The sequence below is a fragment of the Thunnus thynnus genome, chromosome 20 (assembly GCF_963924715.1).
Source record: "Thunnus thynnus chromosome 20, fThuThy2.1, whole genome shotgun sequence".
Taxonomy (NCBI): Eukaryota; Metazoa; Chordata; class Actinopteri; order Scombriformes; family Scombridae; genus Thunnus; species Thunnus thynnus.
Window position 1 is genome coordinate 24,227,263 of NC_089536.1, and position 19,616 is coordinate 24,246,878.

At 40.8% G+C, this 19,616-nt stretch overlaps 1 protein-coding gene and 1 long non-coding RNA gene across 2 annotated transcripts in view; one reads left to right on the forward strand and one right to left on the reverse strand.

Moving 5' to 3' along the window:
- shisa6 (shisa family member 6) overlaps positions 1 to 19,616 on the reverse strand; it is a 75,187-nt gene that overhangs the window by 32,457 nt on the left and 23,114 nt on the right. The window lies entirely within an intron of this gene.
- Positions 2,585 to 17,527, forward strand: LOC137172401 (uncharacterized). Its single transcript, XR_010924967.1, has 3 exons — positions 2,585 to 2,868; positions 13,920 to 14,036; positions 16,441 to 17,527. It is a non-coding gene; the product is annotated as an uncharacterized lncRNA (long non-coding RNA).

Consider the following 19,616-nt stretch of genomic DNA (forward strand, 5'->3'; position numbering starts at 1 on the left):
TATATTAGTTTTAAAATCAATATCATTTGGGGTTTTTTATTCTAGATTTATTTTTGAAATGTTCAATATACTTAATCTCGTAAAATAAATATTTATTATGTATTTTATGGGCTCTTGAGCATATTTATCATGCCATTGCATTTATCTGTTAAACACTTTTTAAACTTGCTTTGTAAAAGTACTGTACAAATTAAGTGTCATTATTATTAATATAGGGGAGTTAAATATAATCCATTACTTTGAAAATCTATGAATGACCAAGAGATAGAAACAACATGGGCAGATTTCTGGCACAGCTTACATCAGCCTGTAGTTGACATAAATAATGAGGTCGCATCTTCACTCAGTCATCATCATCAGTGAGAAGTAAACTAACCAATTAGACAAAATATCCATCACAAATGTCTGCTGCAGAGCTAATGTATCACAGTGCACAATGGCAGAAAATATTAAAAATGGGAAATACATTTTCTATCATCTATCTTTCTTTCTAATCATTCGACGAAATGATTTTATTTTAGTATTGGCAGTCCTGAGCTTCCATACACGGTATTGATCAGCAGCTCCTGATAACCCCTCTTAGATTTATTATGGTCGTTTTGACCTCAGGAGGCAGTGAAATCTGCACTCTTGCACCTTAGAGGAACAGGAAACAACACTGACATTAGCCTCATACTGTACACTCTTAAGCAGGGATACTGGCAGCTCCTACAAGATGACCTTGAGAGTTATTCCAGTCAATAATCAATCGATGGCTTAATAAATCCATCAGACGTGTAATGCAAGGCTGACATATTGATGGGTGTGGAGTATTTCCTCTAGAGGACACACTCTGTCATGTCCTGCATGCTTTGTTTGGTCCGTATCTCATGCCTTATGTCTGGTGAGGGGGGATAATGAGGACGATGCAGACGCATTTCTTCAGGATGGGATGTGGTGGACCCAGTGAACTCAACTACGCAGGTAGCTTTTGTAGTAGCAGAATGTATTTCCTTTGCATTGGTTGAGGTAATGCAGGTAATTCATCTGTTTGTGACCCTGCTGTATGAGTTGTAAAGGACCAAACGAATCCATTTGTAGTCTTCAACACATCCGTTTACCGACCTGAGTGTTCCAGCTCAGTTATTTCGAATCAAAATGTGACAAGAAACCTTGATGCTCAAGCATTAGTTACAGTTCTCCTGACTCAACATTATGCAGTGTGTATTTATGATGTGCAGTGTTTTAGTTAACAGAAACTTGTAAGGTTGAAGAGTGCTTCAGGAAGATTTAGCATTTCCTTTCAATGCTGCACAGGCAAACAATCCTCATTTCACAGCGTTCCCATGTAAAGCTTTTTTGATGCACAATTTTCTTGCAATGCAGACAGTGGAGATAAATCAAAAGGTTCAAAACTGACTGTCAGTGGAGGGATGAAATTTATGAAAAGGAGACTTTTAAAGCAGGGTTACAAATGACACAAGTTTAGCTGGCAGCTCAACAGTAAACAGCATTGGTTGTGCTCCTTAATTGGAATAGCACTGTGCTTTCACCGTCAACTGCTAAACCTGCATGTACTCAGCAGGAGTGATGCTGTAACAGGCAGAAATTCCTGACTTTCTGGTGCAGCATCACTAAGGGGAAAGACAACTGTGAGTGAAAAGCAGCAGAGGAGTCAGTGCACTGAGGAGACCTCCCTCCCAGGGCAAATCTACTTGCCAGCATGCCCACCATCAGCACTTAACAATGTTTGCTCAGATTTTCAGCCCAAGGTAACTCGTTCTGCAAGGACTCCGCTGCATTTCTAGCCACCTTACCCTGGTTGGCCTTGACATATCAGCAGGGCTATCTCCTGAAATCAATGATGTGTAGTCAGCCCGCTCAAATGTCAGCCGCAAACGTGTCATGCGTTCACAATATAGACAGAACCAAGGTATGAGTCTTACAAAAAACAAATTCAGCCAGTAGAACCAAGGGCAACTCTTGTAGGAAACTCGTGCATTTGAAAGCTATTTGGTCCCTGACCTTTATTGAGCAGTAAATACATGAAAGTAATTGTATTTTTGTTAAAACATCTAACACAGCGGTGAGTTCATTGATTGTAATGTGCCAGTTAAGCTACAAGATGAGAGAGCTGACTCCAGGGACTGCTGCCATACTGTGATACATGTAGCAATAAAGCTAAATGTTATTTGTGACTGTAAGACTTTACGTACTCTTGCATTCATTCATATTAACACACAATGTATGTAATATCTCATAAACCATGTTTGCTAATGGTCTCGACAAATTCAGCTCAAGAGCCTGGGAGCTGGAACCACATTCAAACAAAATGATCATTCATTTATCGCCGCATGTATCCTAGTAATGTGCAAATTCAGAGCTTTCGGTGTAGCATATAAAGCTGCTGTTTGCATATTTACTGCTTTACTACTCTCAACAGTCTGAGAAGGAGGAAACCTGCACTGTTGTAATTATGATTTAAAGGATTATTCTGAATTATTACAATTTGGGTCTTATTTTTGTAGTTTTGGCCTTCATGTCTCTCTTCATGTTTGTCCGAGCAACATGGTGACTATGAGGAAGTGTTCCTCTGCCGTGCCTCAGTAAGGTACTGTCCAGGCTACCACAACAAGTGAGTGGCATACTAAAAGAAATTGTAACTTTGGGAAATAACCACACTGTTGAGCTGACTCAAACTGCTGAAGTTAGTTAGTCGTGTTAGCTTCGGCTACCTTAGAATGCACTTTCTCACTGAACAAGTACTGTATATTTTATCCCCCATCTCTCGCAGTATAGTTGCTATGTATGGAGATATCGCTTCATGGCCAGTATGGAGAAGAGGGATGAGTACAGAGACCAGCAACTCTTTCAGTACTCATATGACATGTGAGTATTGTAAATAGTAATAACAGACTTAAAAAAAAGCCTATCCTTAAAGTATCTGCTTTAGCCTATAATTACAAGAAACAGTTCAAAGTTTTGATTTCCAAAATGTGCATTTTTTCTTCATCTGCCCTCCTGGTTGTTGATTTCTTTCAATCAACACCTCACTGAGTGAAGACGCTCTCGGTTTTGCGCTTTGCTAATCACGGAGCATTAGCATATTAACAAATCAATTGGCACAAAGGAATGAATCTCTCTGTACCTGTGGCAAAACACTGGGTGCAATATTATGTAGCGTACTGAATGTGTGATTTGTTTCACATACCCCCTCGCCCCTCACCCGACACTCACACACAAACACACACACAGACACACACCACTGCTCCCCTGCTGGGTGTGTTGGATTGCTATCAGTCCCTGAGAAAGCTGCTTACATAACCACGCTGCCAGCACCAGCCCACGTCAGCCTCCATATTAGATGATAGCATCTTTAATGGCTTTTTGACAATGTTGCGTCTCACTTGCAGTTTATGAAGACAAGGCCACTTATGAGTGTGAGAGTGTGAGTGAGACTGAGGAGGCGCTTGACTGCCGTTTTTCCTGTAAGTGATGTGAAATAAGACGGTGTAATGAAAAGGAATAAGAGGGGATGATGTCGTTGAGATCGTTTGACAGAGTCTGAAGCTGTTCGGACAATTTTAGGAGCAAAAGATAGTAGTGAATCATTAGTATAGCAGCTTACGCAATTGTTTAAGACATGTACTCAGGGGCTTGAAAATAACGATGTTAAATATTTATGCTTAACTAGCTCAGGGGTTGGGATTGTAAAGCATGAAAGCCGATCGTGACGCGATTAACAAAAGCAGAGTACAAAGTTGCAGGAGTTTACCAGTCTTCTTGCAGGAAAAAAAAAAAGAAAAGCTTTCTTCATTAACTCTCCATCTCATACAGCAATCCCCCAAGCTCAGATAGAGCAGGGTGAGCGAGCAAGGGAAAGATTAAGAGAGGGAGAGTGAGAGCAAAGATTCGATAAAGAAAGGGGAGAGTCTTATTTCAGTGCTTCACACACTGCTGGATGATCAAAGTAGAAAATGCTGTTTTAATTCCAAGAATCATATCTCATCTCCTGTCCACAAGCTCATTATAGAGAATTATGCTGCAGGACAGAGGGGGTGAGAAGAAGGAGGCTCACAGAAAAAGCCTCCAAAATCCAACTAGACTACTACAGTATACTTAATACTCATGTTTTTGCTAAGCGCTGATGTACCCTTTCATGACCTGTTATGGAAGTTGTAAACTGGGAATAGTGACCTTTGCTTCAACCCTTTGTCATTTCCCAGTTATGTCTCCTCAGCAGGAGACAAACATTGAATAAAATATAATTTGACATGGACTTGTTGGGCAAGTTAAAAATGTAATCTCATCACTTATTGCTCAGAAGTAATTTGCTACATCACTTGTTACAGTACTTTCTGTTACTCAAACAAGGTCCCGTCCAATAACTTTAAAGCCTTCACAGCTGCTGCATCTTCTATATCTTCTTCAATATCTAATGTGTAGAAAACCAGACATTGTAGTTTAACAAGCAGCTACACACAGCACTCCAGAGGTCCCATCCTCACATGCAAGATTCACACACCCTCCAACTCTGACCACAAACCAGTTTAAATGACTTATTCCTTCTCTTTTTGCTCAGCTAAGGCCATGTTCAGCACTGCATCAAAACCGCAGCTCCCTCATTCATTTCAATGAGACCATTGTAAAAAGAGAATGTGGATGCCAATGAGAGGGCTCCAGCAAAAAAAAAAAAATCTGCTGCGTCTGCCATCTCAAGTTTTGCCACATTGTGATGTCCACTATGTTGGCCAGTTAGCTACAGATGTTCAAGTGTACTCGCCACGTTCCAACGCCTCATGATAACGTCCTGGCCGGAGTGACAAATTGTGAAACATTTAGACAATGTGATTGCCTACTCCTCTACCTCTACCATCTAAAAACTCATCACTCATTTTCAGCTGTCTTCATGAAGCATCCCTTACCTTAAACCTCGCAAAGTGTGAACTTGGGATAAGGGCAGGTGTATCCGGTAGCAGCAAAAGTGCAAGCAGTTATCGATTTCCCGGTCCCACAGTCAAACAAAGCATTATGTTGTTTTCTTGGGATGTGTGGCTATTATCTGGGATTTTGTAGGAATTTCTCTGATGTGGTGGCTCCTCTCACAGGACTTGTTAGCTCTTCAAAAAGCTTTGTTTGGTTCCCCACTTGCCGGGCTGCTTTTGAATGAGCTAAGGCTTTGTTGTGTAGTGCACTCGTGCTCGCTGCGCCCAACTTCACACTCCCTTTCAAATTAGAGATAGATGGCAGTGTGTGTGGTGCAGGTGCTGTTCTTCTGCAGGAAAATGAGTGGGCCATTGATCATCCTATCTGCTACTAATTTCTACTTTTTAATTTAACAAACATCAGCTAAACTATGGTACCATGGAAAATGAAGCTCTCGCCCTGCTGCTCGCCCCACAGAATTTTGAAGTGTATATCGGGTCCAGTTAACAACCTGTCCAAGTTTTTACTTACCACATCCCTTTAGTGTTTCTCACTCAGATGTGCAACTCTAACCGGAGACTTATGCGCTGATCCTTCCTTCTGCAGGATTTTAACCTGCAGATTTTTCATAAGAAAGGCACAGAAAATGTAAGTGCTGATGCTTTGTCCAGATCTTCCTTCAGATCTTCCTAAATTTCACTCAAATTGAACATTAAAGGGGGATGTTTAATTCCTGGGAAAGGAGGTGTTACGACTGTGATCATAATTTTTGTCAAAATGTGTTTTGCTTCCTCAGCCTGGATGTGCCTGTGCCAGGTGTGGCTGTGTGTGTGTCTGTGTGTACTTATGTAAATAGGTGTGTGCACAGACACAGGGGTGATTGGTTGATTAGCTTCCAGCTCCGGCAGGTGATTGGCTGCTTCAAGAGGAAGTCTGCTATTGAGCCAAGATAGCGTTGCAGCAGTGCAGGGGCATCTCCCGTCTCCCTCCTCTCCCAACCAACCACGCATCTCACCCTGATTTTATTAAATCATGGTTTTTGTTCTCTTCTTTTAGAGCTAATAGGGAGGGACTGCTAGTTTGGTTAACCTGATTTTCTCATGTTCATGTTAGTGAGGGAGGTAAGTTGTTGTCATTTGGTGTCTTTGTTTTCGTGAGGTTATATTGGTTACTTCCTAGTTAGATTTGTTTTGTATGTTATGTAGGCCTGTGTCTACCCTGAAGTTAAATCGAGCTCTGTTTGCATTATTTAATTTATTTGTCTTTGTGTCTGCTTGGGATCTGGGGAAGATGGGGCTTATTGATGTTGTGTCTTGGACACCCCTAGACTAGGCATAACAGATAAATTACCTTAAAATGGGAATACTGTAGTAACCTTCATTGTAACATTATTGTTAGAGAATACAATTGTTGTCATTGTGATCATTGTCCAGAGTTGTAAAATGCTGTCCTGTAGTATTAAAAACTGCTGTGCAGCATCAGATAAGCCTTCAGGATCTATTACTGCAGTGATTCCCGACCAGGGGTACTTATACCCCAGGGGGTATTTCTGCAGTTGCCAGAGGTTATTGGAAAGACTTTGGAAAGTGAAGTAATAAATTAGTGGTTATTGGTGAAAAAAAACCCCTCTATATACAGTATATCCTCATATGTGTGTTTTTGAGGTAAACTGACACAAAAATAGCATCACAAATTGGTGTAAAGAAAGAGGAAAAAGACTGTCTTGGTTGCAAAAAATCCACTTCCAATATCCACTTTTATATAACTACCAGTTTTTAAATAACATCCAGTTCAAAATCAGTTCAAATGAATACATTTGGAACATGAAGAGTGATGTCGATGAAGTGCTACTTGAGTTCATCTGACAAAGCTGTGGGGGGAACCAGTGTAACACAGAAACTAGCCTTCCTGCATCATATTTCATTGCCAGCACCTGAAACAACACAGCCCTGCCGACACAGCCTCTTGCATATTTTAAACTCCCCCCCCCCCTCTCCGTTTCAGTACTGAACACCCGGTAACACGTCCTTGACCGATCTCTCCACTGGACACATGGAACAAAACTGTCCAACCTTCCCATCCAACTCCTAAAAAAACATCAAACAAGCCCTAAAACTGTCGCAGTAATGGAATGTTACTGGGATTTGTAACCGTAGTATAATTTCTAAATTTGAAAGTAAATATTAACCAACTGTTTATCCACATCTACAATGTTTTAATTCCAAGTAAATGTCACTGAATAAGCTACTGGCATGTTCAGAGTGGAATGAATTAGTTTGGGCTGAGACTAATTCTCCAAGCTGACTGAGGCCACAGTTTTAGGAGCTGCCTGATATATAAAAAAAAAAAAAATCAGAATAAAACCAATCCCCTACAGTAGATGAATGGCCACAGGATGACACCTGATGTCAGGCTGTACAGCAGCAATGAGCATCGATGTGTGACCATCCCGAAAACAACCCTCCCAGTTCTGGCTTGTATTTTCCCAGTGAGCGAGCAACAGACAAAGATACCTGCACACAGTATGCACATCCATCCATACATTACTCCTCCAGCTCCCCATTCAACAGCACAATCAGGCTCAGCAGGGGCTCCAGTCTCCAGTCATTACAGCCAGTTAATTCTAAACTCATTAACAATGGAGCCATAACAATAGTGCGCACAAAAGCAGAAGGTGTGGGTGGACTGCCTGCACGCAGGAAAAAAAAAAAAAAAAAAGAAGAAATGCTGGGTTTTTCATAATCAACTGTCAGTCATTTGCTAAGATAAAGGCTTCTTTAAGTCTGCATAGGGGACTGAAGCCCACAGTTGCAATTTAAATGCCATTTTGCTGGAGTTTCACAAAAGAAACATAAAGTATGCAGTGTCATGACTACGGAGGATTGGCTTCATGAATAGAAATGTGTTTCTACAAAAGACAGGGCAGAGAGTTGAATTAAAGCTCTGACGTATTCATTGAAAGTTACAATTTTTCCGTCTCCTCTGGCCTCCTGTTTGAATAAGGAATAAAAAGACAAAAAGATTCGGATGAATATTAACCAGTCTTCTCTGTACTGGGAGAAAATACTGGTGACCTTTCTTGCCCTCTGGGTTTTCCTCACAGGTTCCCATTTTGTTTAGCTTTTGGTAATTTTTCAATTACCATAAGTTCAAAAAATTTTTTCACCATTAAAAATTCAAATAAAACCTTCAGAGGCACGTCGTATTCCTGGAGGTGACAGACAGGATATCCTGCTTCAACAGCAGCATCGCCACACAGCCGAGAGCACAAAGGCCAACAGCACTTGACGAGGTGTGCACAATTTGCTGCAGGCGCGAGGTGTGAGTGAGACAAATCTGAATATTGATTGAGGCCGTTTAATCCACCTCTGCGCCTATTGATATGTCAATCATCCTGCTAAATCTAGTAAAGCGTATCAGTCTTGTGAGCAGCACAGTGGCCCAAGGACAGTGCTCTCTTCTGTTGTGTTTTAATTGCTGTTGGCACTGCGCGCCATGACTCATGGTAATGAGTTAATGAAGTCATTGAGATTTAGTGAGCAGCCACAGGCTACGGACTCCCTGCCGAGAATAGTGCACCATTCAATATGGCTTTATTAACATTTCAGAAAAGAGCCACCGGTCACATCGGCTGCACTGATCACAGCAATTGTGATTAATTTTGTGGCCCGCCAGATCAGACCGGAGGGAGCTAGGTGGGGCAGGGTAACATGGAATGATTTTTTTGGCACCATATGTAGGCATTTTAATATTTCATCATGATTTGATCTCACAGGGAAGTCATACTTTTCTCTTTTTGCTTTTTTTTTAAACAAACATACACACACCCCATACAGTGCCTGTAACTATTCACCCCCTTTGGAAGTTTTCAGTTGAATCAAAGTAGATTAACTGTGGCTTTTTTGGCACTTATCAACAGACAATTAATTACAAATCTAAAATACAAAACATGTTACATAGTTATTCACCCCATTTAATAGGACACACCTGAATCCTCACTGCTGAGGCTGGTTTTAGAAGTCACTTAATGAGTTAAATGACGATCAGAAGTGTGTGTTTTCAAGGGGTTTCTACTGACCGTCAGGATCTTCAAGGTCAGACTCGGTGAGTCAGATTTGTAGCAAAATGTACACCACGAATACAAAGGGACGCTCCGACTGTTCTTAACTGAACATCTCTTGGAGTTCAGTTCAGTCAGTCATTAATAAATGGAAAGCGTATATCACGGCTGTAAATCTGCCGCGAGCAGGCCGTCCTTTAAAAACTGAGTAAGCACGTTAGAAGGAGACTAGTGAGGGAGGACACCAACAGACCTGTGACAATGAAGCTTCAGAGGCTCAGACTGGAGAAACTGCACAGACAATAACAGCTGACCGGGTATTTCACCAGTCACAACATTATAGAAGAGAGGCAAAGACAAAGTATCTCTTGAAAAGAATCTCAGTTTGCCAGAAGGCACATGGGAGACTCTGAAGTCTCTGGAAGACGCTGCTATGGTCTGACTACACCAAGACAGAGCTTTTTGGCCATCAAACTAAACACCATGTTTCACAAATACATCATTATAAAGGCAGCATCTCCTCCGTGAAGCATAGTGGTGGCAGCGTCATGCTGTGGAGATGCTTCTCTCCAGACCTGGAAGGCTTGTGATGGTGGAGAGTAAAATCCTGAATTCAGCTGTAGTGAGGCAGGAGTCTGCAGTAAACCTGCCACTTGGGATAATATTTGTGTTCAAGCAAGACATTGAAGCCAAGAATAAAGCTAAAACTACACAGGAACAACTTAAAACAATGTTAATGTCCTGGAGTGGATGATCTCTCACTAATCAAGAATTTGTGTCTGGACTTCAGAGAGGCTGATCACTAATGATCACCATACAACCTGACAGAGCTTAAGCCTGACATGAGGAAGTCTACAGGAGGGAGACATCTTTTTATAGAGACTTACAGTACTCACACAGCAGCCTCTGCAAACACTTTGAATTACACATTCTACATAAATCCGGTAATGACTTTCAGCAATCACGTACAAGTTTTTGGATGGTAATTCAGCACACGTTCTTGTGATAAAGTTTCAGGCAAGACATTAAGTTCGGATAGAGCACACTTTGTTCATTAAGTCCCAGAAATAATCTGCACACATTCAGAATATCATGTGCATAAAAATGTCATGGAATACGGTTGGAATCCTTCCTTTGTATAATATTTAGTTTTAATTATAATGGGTTATCATGAAGTCAAATTTGCTGTGTTCTCTGATGAGCTGTAAAACTTGAAGACTCAAATTCAGTCTAACCCTGGAGAGCAGTGATCCACTCCACAACAACAACAACAACAAAACCGACTTTGTGGAAATGTATTACTTCAGATTTTGTCAGGTAATTGGTTAAAGTGTCTGTCAAGCGATCAGTATTCTGTGTGAGCAGCTGAGGTAAGGCGGTCAGTCTGAGACATCTGACAGAGCCTTCCTCTGATCTAATTAAGTAATAACCCTTGCTGAGAGGAAACCGGGATGAGCCGTGAGGAAAATCTATAGAATTCATTTCTAGAGATGCAGCGGCAATTTGTTTCAAAATAACAAATACTGCATTCGTTAGATGTAGAAAAAACATAAATCATCTCCTGAATTTGTTGCACGGCGAAAGACCCTGTTTGACATTGTAGGTCATTTTGCATTGCTAAACTGCCACATTAGCATTAGTTGAAAGAAAGTCTGTCTGTGTCCTCTGTACTTTTCCACTCCGCAGCCTTGATGTTGCCATCTAGCTTCGGTTTTTACTCCTGATCGAGCAAATCTAGGGCTTCTTGTGCAAATATTTTGGGCACCTGTTGAGACTAACAACATGCTGCATAATGGAGAGGCACTTTGGAGAAGAGGGCAGGAAGAGGCCAGCCTGCAGATTGCAAGGTGACGGCAGCGAGGACTCCTGCGGTTGACAGGAAACATTCCCCACTGTGTGAAATTACATCTGTACAGCCTGAACTGTAACACAAACAACTTTGAATATCTCAGATTTGTAAAGAATACCAGGGAATCACTCGTTCTCATCATAATGTAAACCCTCAAAAGGACCGTCTGGCCAAGGATGCCGGCTTGTAGCCTTTGTTTGGGCCAAACACATCAAACTCTCTGACAAATAGTTTTACTGATGGTGTGCAAGTGAAGCATTTTCTTTCTTCTTCCACCATTACTCTGTTGATATCATGTGGGGAAACAAATTGAAAGATGACTGAAGTGGAAAATGACTGTTAGTATATTGTAACTCGGTATAAACTGGTGAAGCATTGTAATTATGCACCGGAGCCAAGCATGAAATGTTTACCCAGGGAAACAGCTTACACCATTCAGAAATGCGCAACACGTACATGTCAACAGATGAAATACAATGGGTCTTTATGGGTGTGTTTAATTATTACATTCTGCAGCTCCAGAGCCAACGTGCTCCCCCTGCCTTTGACAAAGCGTCATATTTCACGTTGGCATGCGTTTCAGTCAAATGAGAGCGAGTCAGGTTGATAGATCGAGGGTCTGTAGAGATGATGCATTTCCCCTGTGATTGCTTTCATAGCCATTACTCACAGCATAGGGTGATTAGTAGGCCGGCGGCTGACACCTCTGCTTGCGCCTGTGTGAAGGAGCCGTCTCATAGGAGGGTCCGGTTACCTCTGCCACAACACTGATCTTTGATTGTCGGGCTCAATCAATGGACCAAAAGAATGGATTATGTGCATTCATATCAATCAGCCTGCCAGGGAGAGGAAGTCATGAAGGACAGACAGCAGCAGTGCTATTTATGAAAGAGGCTGAAGGACTTTTAGAAATATCACTCAAATTCTGTCTCCAGGATGTCATTGTGTTACCTGTCAAAGGTATTTTGGGAGGAATATGTCTGCGCTGACCTTGACTGACCTCTGCATGCAATGAGATCAAAAACAAACAGTGACACGCTGTTAGCTTGACCCTTTAACTGAGGTAACAGCCACTGACACCAGCCTGTTTGAGAGATACCTGTTTAAGATATTTATGCTGTTAGGGCTGGTGCTCTGTCAAAAAAACAAGTTTGAACAAATGGCAACTAACACGTATATTTTTCAAATTAATTGGAATGAAGTCCGTGTACCCGAAAATATGTTATAGAATTAGTTGTTCAGCTCATCTACGAGGTGTCTGCTGTCTTACGAATGTTGTGTATCTTAAAGGGAGCAAACAGCTTTACTTTTTTTCATGTTTTTTTCAAATACAAAATGTTTTCACACGTTCCTTCTCTGATGGTTTGGTGTCATATTTGTTAATCACAGCTTGCAAGTTTTCTCCATTTGTTTTAGCTAAGAGAACAATGATTTGCCTAATTTATTGATATAAATCAGAGTGACTGTGCATTTTACACAACGCCTCCACTGGAGCAAAAGTACATTGTGAACATTGAATTCAGACAGATCACCACAGATTAACTATTACATTTTTTTCCATGTTCCAACAGTCGTTCAAATTTGAATAAAAAGTAACATCCTTCATCCGTACATATGGACTATGTATTTGTGTCATTTAAAAATGAGGTGCTACTGCTTTCTTCTAAGTCATGACTTTCAGTAATGACTTTATTATTGATTAATAAATCATTTACTAATGCTTTATACATTATAAGACACTAATAAGAACAGCTTTTTGTTTGCAAGGTTGTGTGTCAGGCTGGTGAGTCATTCAAGTCATTCATAATGTCATTATTAATTGCTCACAAGTTTCTCACTCTCTATTAAGCCATCAAATCTCCAGTTATACATATTAATGAGTCATTAATAAAGGCTAATGGTGTCTAACTCTCTAATAAACCATCAATTCAGCAGTAACAAATAAAGTCAGTGTTTTTTTTATAAGCTGGCAACTCAATAGTTTTTCTTATTAATGAGCCTGGGAACTTACTACTTACACTACTGTGAGTGGAGGGAACGTACATGAACACATAAATAAATTAAATTGGTTAAGGTTATTTCACTTGAGAGATTTCTGGTTCTCTTTTTCTTTCTGTCTTTGTTCTCACTGATCTGAAGAGGATGGGGATCATTTGGAAAAAGCTAATGTCACACACTTCCATGCACCAATCAAGATTTAGCTACATGGTGGGTTGTTTGGCCACTCTCAGTCAAATCAGATCAAACCACACCTGCACTATTCTATTCTATTCTACAGTTTATAATCCCTTTATAAAGAGAGCTCTAATGTCTTCATGTATAATAATTGTTGCATTGTGTATGGACATAGTAGTGTAGTTTTTCTTTGCACAAATGCATCTGCTCCAGTCAAACTGCATAGTCAAATTCAATTAGAAGAAATTAGAGTACATTAGTGATGCCCTATTAAATGATTAGGGGGGAGTTACTTCAAAGAACACTTACATAAGACGTGTTTTTTTTTTTAAATAAATGAATATCTCTTTTAGATCTTCTACCGTGCAAAAGTGTGGCCTATCAAATCAAGAGCATTCACTTCCTTAAGTGGATAGAAAAACATTTCCTCAATTAGTGTTCTAAAAATAGGGACCCAAGATGGCAGCCCGGGGTTATTGCATTGAACGAGATTGTTAGCCAGCTCATCCACAACGCCCTCAGATACATGCCGGGTCATTTTAAAGGCCGTAAACCAAAACAACCAATTCAGCCATGAAGTCTTTTACATGACCTTAATTGTGCATTAATCACTGTCAAATTATATAAATATCAACGAGTCACAACAATACACACTGTGGATTTTGAGATCATCTTCTCAGGCCATTAATTAAAAGAAAGCTAGTATAACATCAGCACAGCACAACCATAAAGCCACCAGGGTTTCCGGAATGAGCTATAGCTAAAAGGCTAATGAGCTAGCTAAAAGGCTTGAAGTCAATGAGCTGCCAGCACTGAAGATATCATCCTTTAGAAACACTTTCCACTTTTTACTATATTTCCCAGGGGACATTGTGGCAGCTGCATGGCTGATTCCTCCTGGTTTCATTTAATATCTTCATGCTTCCCTAGATTTGCAGATAAACCACCATGGTCAATGGAGAGAAGAAGGGAACATTGAAAAGTGAAGATGAAGTTTGGTCCGAAAAATCTGGTCTAACAACAGTATCAACTCCCCGTGCTGCTGAGGTGGGTTTGAGCACTAAGAAGTAATTCTTAATTGAGTTAATTTAATTTAACTTCCAGCAAGCAAATATTGACTCACTCTCTTGTAAACATTTAATTTTCTCTGAACAGCTGATTCCGGTGATGAGAAGACCAAATAGTAATTACTGGAGATTACTAATTAATATTTGAGGCGATTAATAATGTAAAAGTCACTTTTTTTCATGGCCCATCAGTATCATTTCCTAGCCTCACCTCTTGACACAAAAGGAGAGCATCTGAATCATTATGTCCTCTGGAGTACAAAATAAAGCTATAGGGTGAGATCAGCCACCATGTGACTTTCCTCACCCAGGGAATGAAGACAGGCATGAATTTTATTACCTCCTGCTAGATGGACTGCAAAAGAGTTCTGGGCTGTTTAGACTGAACCTGATGCAATATTAATAACGTTGGTCAGGTTGGCACAGACAGTGCTCTGAGTAGACCGATCAATGCCACATCCAGGGAATAGAAGCGGTTTAGCGAAGGGAGGACAATTGAACTGGAGGCAGATCCACTTTGTGTGGTTTTAAATGAAGAGAAACTGTACTGCTTGTAGGCTACAACATAAAGCCTCGGTGGACCATGTACATATCAGGAGAACAGAAACAGGCTTTGTGATGATATTGAGCTGACATGATCAGGAATGCTTCTTTACATCCAGCATGAGTCCGGTTGTTTATGTTGACAACATGTTTTGCAGCATCACATCTCACATCAGCTTCATGTTGCCGTTGTTTCCATGCATGGTTTACCCACAATCAGCTGACTATCATAATTAACAGACTGGGCGAGCAAACATAGGCTTGGGTAGCAGAGTGTTGTACTGTAGCATGGATACAGGAACAGTTTTTACACTAACACCTCGAGTGCTTCGCTGTCAGCCTTTGCGGTTCATTGCCCACGGCTGCAGGAATCAACTCTCTCTGCAGAGTTCTTTTGTGTTTTTCCACTATCAACTAACTCACAGAAAACACTGGGTACTGAATTGCTTGGGTATAACATGTACAAATAAGTCTTTTATTTCTACCCTACTAGAGTTAATAAATGGAATGAAGGATTTCTATTAGATTATTTAATTGTAAATACAGATTTAGACTCCAAAACAGGACGTAAGTGCTCTTAAGTGAGTGAGTGGGAGCTTTGGTGTCTTAACACCAGCTAAAAGGATTTTGTTTAATTCTGGTATTTGATTGGTCTGTTGTTGGTTTTGAATGTGAGCCTGTAGCCATTTTGGAGCAAAAACAATTTGATTTTAATGTCAAACTTTACCTTGAATTCTCCTCTCTTTTGGTGTAAAAAATATATATAAACTATAATGCTACTACAGCTATTGTGCATATTTTTTCCCTTTTTCAAAAAAAAAAAGAGGATTAAACTGATTTTCAAAGCCATCAGTAAACCTTTTTCACAGACAACATTTTTACATGTCAAACTAGGACAAAACAGCTGTAAATAAGCAAATGAATGATGGCTGAATTTAATTAAGCTGCTTCAGATTCAGGTTCCTGGTATTGCACATGCTGTATCAGGCCACGTTCAGACCAAATCTGGCAATACATGAAAAGCAGCAGCCCTCCCATTCATCTGAACAGGGGCGGTGCGTTTACACTGCAGGAATGAGGACCACATAGGGCTCAGCAAAAAAACGCAGCAATCATCTGACAAAAAGTTGAATCAACTTTTGCCAGAATGCAACCCGACGTCACACTGCATTGGCCGATCACGTGAACGGGCAATCAGACCGAAGACGCCCTCTGGAAGAAGAACCTTGTTTACCATGTAGCATTGTAGCATTCCACTGTTTACTAAGTCAGAATTCCTGGTTAGTATTTGTTCTTGTGCTACGATCAGATATGTCACACAAATGTGCCACGTAGTGACACGCCCACACCTCTGCAGTACCCTGCGTGGTAGTGCTGCATTGCTGTATTTGGTCTGAATGCGGCCTCACTATCACACTGTCATGATTTACTAGGACACTTCAATAAAACAGAGCCAACGTTAATGTTATTAGTAACACTTTTGATTTTCAGTTCAAATTTAACATAAAAAATACTCCTTTGTTGTCCTACAGCAGCTTATATCTAATAGCTGCACCCACACACTGACCATGACATTGTATCCCAGTCTCGAGCTTCAGAAACATCTTTGTCTTGCCTCTACTACTGCCGGCACTCCTGAGGGATTTGGAGTTATGTGCAAAATAAAACAGACCAGCTAGTAAACAGTATCTCTGAAGGAAGACAGAGCGAGAGACTGAGAACATCGACACACTGAATATTTTCTGTTTTCGCCGGCATATGGATGTTTCAATTCTGCCATATGTGCCTGAGGGGAATTCTCCCTTGAGCTAGCTCTTCCTCTTTCTTCTGCTCCTCCTCAGGGATCTCTGGCCCCCTCCGCCACCGCTCCTGTCATCCTAGGCATGCTAGCTGGGAGCCTTTTCTCCACCGCGTCCTCCCCTGGCTTCTGTCACCAACCGCTGTCTGAGTGTCTCAGCTGAGTCCCTATCTCCCTGCGGCTCCCGCTAGCTCTGCAGTGCACTGTGCCAAATGTGAGGTAATTAAGACAGAGAAACTGCTCCACTCAGTTGGGAAGAGGATTGAAAAGCTCATATCTGTCAGAAGCGGCAGCATGTGGCTAAATTTGCCTGATTTGAAAGTGCTTCAAGGGTGTGCCAATTACTATGTGCATATACTATAGGTAGCGTCATGTGACTCGCATGGCAGGAATGTGCAGGAAAAGTTTGGGGGAAAAAAAAGTTTGTTTGCATCTTGATGATGTTCCTTCTCTGCTACAAAGTACTGAACTACCTATGTGCTACATACAGTTAGATATTTACCTTTTATATAAAGTTGGACAGCCAGTCATGATCTTCAACTTGTAATAGCCTATCATGATGTTTAGATTTTATTTAATCTGATAAGACTGAGGTTTCACACTCACAACTACTACATAAAGAATATATAAAACCTGTAATGAAATTGAAAAATGAAATTTCCATTTAAATGCCTCTTGCATCCCACAGACAGCCCTACCATAGAGTAGCTGTGGTGGGACACTGATTTATGTGCTTGCTAAACCCCTAATAAAATTTCTTTAGTGTAGGTGTCAGTGGTTTTTAGTGTCACAAGATGAATTAAACGCTATTGCAGAGGCTTTCCCGCCCTAATCAGAGTAAAACTCTAACAGAAAATAAAAGATATTTATAATCAAATGTCTTTTCCAATATTAGGCTAAAACTATTGGCTGTAATTTTTTCTTCCACAACTCAAATAGGTCATTTTAAAAGATCAGTAGTATATTTGCACATTTCAGCCCTTAAACTGCAAATCATGTTTTCTATATGTATTGTAGTGCATTCAAATGCATGCTCTACAGTTTTAGATTTTTAGATATACTTTCTCTACCATTCCAGGCAGCCATTGGTTACCATTCATTTCTGTACAGTCTAAAAATCAATAAGCAGATTTTGAGTTGTGTAATCCATGACGCTGGGCTTCATGTGTGTAACAATTTTTTTTCAATGTTACACTATTCCTGCGAGATAATGCAGTTCAAGAATATATATATATATATCGTATATGTGATTTATTGTGTGGTATGGTATTTATGGATTCATGGGCTATAAAATACAAAACTGCTGGTATGGCCCTTTACTATCTACTTATGACTAAAATGATAATGCCAAAGCTGTAAAAAGCATGTCAGCTAACTGTAATAGCACAGTAACGTCATACATAGACCTGTTCCGGTTAATTCATAATGAAGCAGTGTGAGTGACTCCCCCTCCTGTGTTTTCACACCCGTATCATATTCCCTCAATGCCTCACTCTGTGGGGGGTTAACAGGCTGGCTCGATATATGTGAGAACACCTCCCTCCATCCGACACACTCCCTTCCCCAACCCCTAATGGCCCCTTGGGAAACTTCATTATTTATTGCAATTGAAGGGGCCTTTCAATTATAATACCTCAGCCCCATGTCTATTGCCCAACAGTCTGGGCTTGTAGATTGAATACCTGTAGCCTCTATCAGTGATAATTCAAGCGCCCCACCACGTGAAAAGTTCACAGAGCCTGTACCGGCGACAATGTGGAGGCAATTTGCCGCTCTGGTTAGAGAGGGCCAGGAACGCTGTGGCATAATGTGCGACGGGGGAATGGAGTCACTGACAGCTAAGACATGGCTGCGCTTTCTCTCCGTAACCAACACTTCACTCATGGAGTAGCATTATCAGCCCAACAGAGCTCCTCTCAGCATGCCAAGTCTCTCACGTCTCGTGTGATTCTTCAAATTGAAGCCTAATGGCAAGCTCGACAAGGCGTTGATCCCTCGTCCCTCCAGCTTGTGTGTTGCATGAACAACAGTGTGAAATGGATGCCCAGGAAAACACCACCTGCTTTATGGAGAAGCACAGAGACTGTGTGTTGTTAAATATACTGCAGAGGTAATAAAAAGGTACATTTAAAGGCTTGGTCGGCCCAGTTCAGCGAATTGGATTATCACTGGGCTAATTCACTGAGAGCAACAAGCAAACGGTATCACATAATGGTTTATCATCTGTGAATACGAAATTAGTGAATTGTTTAGGTGCTCAGTAAACAATTGCCCACTGTAAATTGATAATGATTACTGATTATCACAACAACAGCAGTCATTTATCAGCCTGTACAGTGAGATCAGGGCTGCTGAACATGGTTGTTTGGCTGTTTGCATTTGCAGGAGGGTTTTGGTGTGTTTGCATGTACATGCAGTATGTAGAAGTACTCACATTATGGGGCCAAAGATTTGTCCAAACAGTCACATTATGGGTACTCAGCTTCCATTAGGGGACAAAAAGACTTTTAGGTTAGGGGTAACTCTTGGTAGATTCAAATAAAGCATTTAAAATGTGCATGTCTTGACTGAATAGATGGAATCGAGATTTAAAACACTACCTCTGCCCCAACAGACTCACTACAAACTCTTAACATTTGGCCAGAATCGATCAAAAAACAAGAGAGAACGACTGAGCAAATTAACACCTAACTGGAACATGTGCTCCCTTTTGCCTTTTCAATTTTTCATCTGCTGGAAATAGATTTGGAGATGGATCCCAACCCAGAGCTGATAAATTTTAATTTGACCCCTCCCATGCATCATTATTTGCACAATGCAACTGGCAGTCATAGCTTGTGTGCTCTGAATGGTAAGTCTACATTCAAATTCTGCACAGAATACCAAATTCCCCCATCCACCCTATACAACAAAAGGCAATCATTCTGTTTGTTTTCCCACACAATGGCCCCTGGATAATAGTAATACAGGGGTGGGGGTGGATGGAGGAAAAAGCGACCAAGTTATCTGTCTTTCCCAGTCTTCGTCTCTGCCTCTTCGTTATGAATAATAGATTACAGATGAGAGCGCGAGTTTGCCTTACAGGGAGGTGGATATGAAGCTGCTTGAGGTCAACACGGCACAGCCAAGATCAGTCTTTTACCAGGCCTATCTAAAACACTTGGAGAGGTATCCTCAAAACGCCCTTAGTATGACTATTTATAACTGGTGATTTATCAC